This window comes from Vicia villosa, unplaced genomic scaffold (assembly GCF_029867415.1).
Source record: "Vicia villosa cultivar HV-30 ecotype Madison, WI unplaced genomic scaffold, Vvil1.0 ctg.000746F_1_1, whole genome shotgun sequence".
NCBI lineage: Eukaryota > Viridiplantae > Streptophyta > Magnoliopsida > Fabales > Fabaceae > Vicia > Vicia villosa.
Genome location: NW_026705335.1, coordinates 754,271 through 760,270, shown reverse-complemented (window position 1 = coordinate 760,270; position 6,000 = coordinate 754,271). Strand labels below are relative to the sequence as shown.

Genomic DNA, 6,000 nt, shown 5'->3' with positions numbered 1-6,000 from the left:
TAGGAATGTGTGGAAAATGATATCGATAGAAAATAGGAAAATTAAAATTTAGATTAAGTTGAATAAAGTATAAAAGTTATAAATATATTTATTGAATTAAATACATAATAATCAGGAATGTATGGTGGTCGCATTTTACAATCTTTTAATGATATTTTTTGAACATTTTTATATTTTGATTCAATTAGTTTTAAAATTTTATATTTGCTCTTTTATTTGATTTGTTAATATAACATAACAATTTTAATTTTGTTACAATAAAACTTTTAAAACTTAAGTTGTAGTTAATTCGTAAATGGATTGCTAATAAAATTAATCATATTGGCAGGTTATTATAAACCTTACCTTAATGTATTAAACTAATAAATAAAATTAAAATTTGTGTAAAAACAATTTAAAATCTTAATAATTTAAGTATGAGTATTTTTTTATTCAAGAGTATTTGTATGAAATAGTAAAAGATATTTTTTTAGATATAACAAAAATAAATATCTCAGTCTTTGACCAGTCATACAAATTAAAACTATACACTAATTATCATAGACAGCATACAAAAGTAAATCTTTTTAAACTAAATTTATGAATCATAGAAGTGGTAGCAGCAGAAAATAAAATTTATGAATCATAGAATTAACAATAAATTTGATCTCTGACCAGAGTTGTTTACTCAACAGCTCCAATATCTCTGATAAGCTAATGATCAAAGATTTGTCCTGTAGGCAAAAATTAAAGATAGAATTAGTTCACATAATTAAATATCTCTCATTTGTTTAATTGATGGTAATTGGTAAAGATAGAATTAATCACATAATTAATAATAAATACATAAAATAAAAAGGTTACAACATTAGCAGTTTAAGATATTAGACCATAAATGCAAACCGTTATTTAATAAAATGATGATGGTATTAGAATTCTAATCGTAACAATCATATTTTAAGTTAATAGCAGAGAAAAAAACCATGTCACCTTGAATACATTGAGAAAGGTTGTCAGTATCATACAGGGTAATAAATCAAGACTAATTAACTAAAGTTTGTGATGGTTCATAGAATAGAAGCAAACTTGCATATCATAGGGTAATAAATCAAGACTAATTAACTAAAGTTTATGAGAAATTAAATTAGGCCTAATGTATAGCAGTACCACCTTGTAACTAAATATCTAACATAGTTAGAAACATTTATATGCTAGTCCAAACATTTATCTAACACAGTACCACCTTGTAACTCTCCACTCTACTGCCAAGGCCCTATACTAGTCCAAAACTGGAAATCTTTGATAAGCGTCCTCCCACCAATGTAAAACTGCTCACTACTCTAGCAGCAAAGTTTGCTCCCTGAAATACAATTAGTTTAAAATGTAACTGATGTGCTCAACAATTGAATAAGACATACTTGACACATCTTCTAAGAAAAAATAAAAGTCCAATAACAAAATTGCTTATCTCCCTGAATTTGTGTTTGTTATATTGTGCTGATATTACATTTATGAATCATATGCACCATTCCAGCAACTATCATAAATCTATTGTCTTCTTGTAATTCCTAGATACAACATAGACACAATCACATAGAACTTGAATATTCATAGTGACACAATGAAAATTTTATACGACTGTACAATGAATTCGGTTATAATAGGATTCTAATTTTGAAGTAATCAAATCTAGTACATTCAAGCATGTTAGATAGACAAGTAGTAAGAAGCAATAACATAGCATATCATACCTCAACTCCAAGCAAGTACGCCAAAGCAGCATAATGGCCAAACGGGTCAATCTACCAAATACATTTTTGAAAAACTGGATCTGAAGAAACTGGATCTGAAAAACCGGATTTGAAAAACGGGATATGAAAAACCGGATCTGAAAAAATATCACACCCTTTTCACACCAAAAAAACTGGATCTGAAGAAATACAACCGAGTAAGCAAGTCATTGAGACATAAGATTGATATCAGTTCATAAAACTCACCAAAAAATTAAAAATTTAGAACAAAGCATTCACTTGGAAAAAAAGGTACAATCTTTCAGAAAAAATCCAAATGACTTCTAATAAACTACTTATCAACATGGATGAAAAGAAAAATGGAACACAAATGGTGAGAAGAAAATACCGTGTCGGAGAAAGAGGGATGATAGCAGTAAATAAAAACCCCTTTTTTTTGAAATCAAAACCCCTTACAAAAAGTAAATAAAAACATCACAAATGAGAAGAAGCAATCGAAAATAATGGGTAGTAAAGGGATGTGATGTACTTACAAAAATTTGCAGAAGAAAGAGGTAAATCTATGGTGGAGAAAGAGGGATGACAAACCTGAGATTCAGCAAGAGGAAGAAATTCGCTTGGGAAACATGGAGAGAGTGAGAGTGAATTTTCTTTAGTGTTTAGGAGAGACGAATGAGTGCAAGTAGCAGAGATTGCAGAGATAGAGTTGAGTGTTTAGGGAGGAGGGAAAAGGGAAAAGTTGTATTTTTAATCTGACCAATGGTTAGCAGACATTTGGCATGGATTGAGAGTACCTATTCAAATTATTTAGGTAGTTACACAATTGCACTTGTACTATATAATTGAAGTTGTCGTGATGTGAGTTTCAAACAAAGGGCTTAATTGGTATAATGTGACAAAAAAATAAGAAAATGTTGTATAATTAGTGTTACTATAATGTCCTTTTAGCCGTGTAGAAAATTTTGAGTAGAAGGGTAAAGTGGGCAATGTGGTCAATCTTATAGTAATGGTTATATATATATATATATATATATATATATATATATATATATATATATATATATATATATATATATATATATATATATATATATATAGTAGACTCCGCGTACCAACCGTCTATTTTATGTTGAGTTCAATTACATTTTGAATCTGGCTGTGGACAGGGCCGGCCATTCCCAGGTGCAGCAAGTGCTGCAGCGCTGGGCCCCATATCTTGGGGGGCCACATTATTTTCAATCACTTTTTTATTTTCCTTTCTTAATTTTTTATGCTTTTGACTTAGTAGCTTTTCAGTTTATTATTTTCAATAATACTGAATCTTTTATAATATTATTAACATTGAATGCTTTAATAATAAATTAAAGGATGTTAAATATTTGTGTGCACCATCAAAAGTAATAACATTTGATAATGAATTAAATACATCAATTTTATATTAAATGTTGTGTATTCAAATTTTAAAAGCTAGTAACTATTTGTTTTAAGACAAAAAGTAAATGCAGTTTAATTTGATTCAATGATTTAAAGATAAGTTAGTGTTTAGAGTGAAATAAATATAAATTAATTAGTACATATTCTTTAAACTCTAAAGTTTTAGAGTGAGACATTATTTCTTCCTCTTAAAATAATTTAAATAGAAAAGAAAAGATTTCTCTATATTTAAATCTTATAATTACACCTTTTTATCTTAGGACTAAGTTTTGTTTTATTTTAAAGCAATTTTTCATCATTTTCATTCCAACCTAATAATACATTAATTAAAAAAATCAAATAGATTTAATTTGTCTATTTGTCATCATTTTATATAAAACATAATTCAAATTTTTTTTCAATTACAAAAGCAATAGATTTTACATTTGTTTTTTCAAAAACATATGCAAAATTATAATTTGTTTTCAAAAATTTAATATCATATATAATTTTTTTACTATAGATTTTAGTTACAGTTTGACGTTGTCCATTACATGTTGCACTTTTATTATTTTAGTTATAATTATATCATTTCTCCAACTGTTAATCAATTTGAGCTATTAATTTTATATTTCCTTTGGATGAATTAATTTAGGAAGGTGAAGACAATCCTTGGGAATTCCCATATGAACTTGATGCTTTATTGAAAAAGGAATTAGCTATTAGAGCTGTTTTTCAGCCAAAGTTTGGAAGACTCTCAGTTATTGGGTTCAAAGACGATGCAGAAACACGTAAGAAAATACGGGACAATTTCAAATCTGAAGAGGTATGTTTTGTTTGAAGACTAAATTAAGTATGCCGCTGAAACAAATTTGGTATGATAGATTGTTTTTCTGATTCAATTATGTCTTGACAGGTAGCATCGAAGCTTGGCGTATCAGAGCCTTCCTCGCAAGAGGATTTGAGGAGTTTTTCTGTAAGTATATACTTTTGTCTTTGATTACATTAAGTATAACATTGCTTGCTGCATATTATCATTAATCAATGTTTCTTAAAATTTTGCAGGAACCATTGTCCGCATCTGCAGATTATGATCCTTCTGTTGCGAATTCAGGGCTGACACCGTCGAAGAGAAGAATAACCGACGTAGCTGAAGAAGTTGAAAGTGTTCAACTTTCCTCAACAAAGATGACAAAACCAATCAAGAAGGAAAAATCGATATAAAGATGGAACACAAACGGCTGTTTGTTAAGCTTTAGTTTATCATGGAAACAACTTAATTTTATTATGCTAAGTGTTAGTTTTGGTTTATTTTATGTTTTAAAACAATTGCATTGTTTCCTATTACTTTCGTTGTTTGGGTACAATAGAATCATGTTTATGTAAACATGCTTTCGCATAATTGTTTGAGCTTTGTGTCTTTCTTTTAATATATCATTCCTACTACCATTTAGTTTCATCCACATTAAATGTTTTTGATATTTTGCAACATTTCCACCAATGCTGCACTTCCCGAGCCAGCACTGCGCGAAGCCTACGCCTATTAAAAAGTTTTCCATTTCTTGCCTTAGAAATGCTCCATATACAGGCAAACCATACCACTTCTATTCGATGCGAGTAGACTCTGGCTTCCAGTCCAACAAATTGGTTCAAATGTCTTGCACTGTCGTTTTTTAAATATTCACCACACCAACCAAAATTAACACTCAGTGGCATACAACATTAACAGTAGAAAATTTGAATGTCGGACAAAACCATTATCTCAGCTTGAAATTCAGGAAGTCCTTAACCCGATCCTGGCTCACTTCTTTTCACTGCCACATTCATTCCATTCCTGAGAAACCCCTTATAAACAACTCCAAAACCACCCTTTAATTCGAGTCTGAATCATCTAAGGAAGATAAACCCGATGATTCAATCACTCTCATTAGTTTTATCCCAATGATTCAACTGAAACTATCATTATTTACAAACTGAACAAAACTGTCATAAATGTATAGAAAGAAAGTTGTAAGACCAGACTGTTGGCTTAAAGGTCACAAAAGTGAAGCCTAACAAAATGATCTATATTCTTCTCCACAGATTCACTCCAACTTATGTTTAAACCGTTAGAACCGTTTTTACTCTCTCTGGCAGTTTGATAAACAATATCTGTAGAAAAATATTTATTTGAGATTAGACTATCACATTCATCAATTGAAACAAATAAGCCATGTTACAATTGTGAATTGCCTTGAGAGTTGAAACTAATAAAGTGTGGCCGTGAACAAATATACTCATTATTTTGGTTTGATCAATACATAAAATGTAGCCCAAATACACATCATCACTTAGTTGTGACATAATACAACAAGACATTTCTGTCCATTATCCTTATGATGTAGAGAGAGACAAATTAAAAGTTATGAAATTAATTCTACGCGGTGTGTAAAGGAAGTTACATAAGTTTATGAAATTGACTCATTATATTTATACCATATTCTGTACAAAACATTCACATATTAAAATATACTAAACTTTGAGCATTTACTTTTTATGTGTTATGGTTAGTCCAACTCAACAGCCTCGAGTTCAATCTTTGCTTGCAAGCACCTTTTTGAAATTTTGGTTTACTATTTCTTGCGGTTTTAATTGAATCATGCATGAGGCTTAAGCTTAGCATGTTCCACATAACCTCCACATCTTTGTAACCGCACATTTCCGCTTCATCTCGAAGATTCAACAACCCGCCAATGGCTCCGCCCATTTTATCTCGAAGATTCAACAACCCGCCAACTGACAAAATTGTTGGTTTGATCATTTACTTGGTTTAGAATCTTCAAACTTATCGAAATGTAACAGCAAAACATATCAAAAC

General features: G+C 29.9%; 1 long non-coding RNA gene across 1 annotated transcript; it reads left to right on the top strand.

Annotated features, from left to right (window-relative positions):
* The first annotated feature begins 3,791 nt into the window (after positions 1-3,791).
* Positions 3,792-4,410, top strand: LOC131630869 (uncharacterized). The gene is made up of 3 exons (XR_009292534.1): positions 3,792-3,969; positions 4,060-4,119; positions 4,209-4,410. It is a non-coding gene; the product is annotated as an uncharacterized LOC131630869 (long non-coding RNA).
* The last annotated feature ends 1,590 nt before the right edge of the window (positions 4,411-6,000 follow it).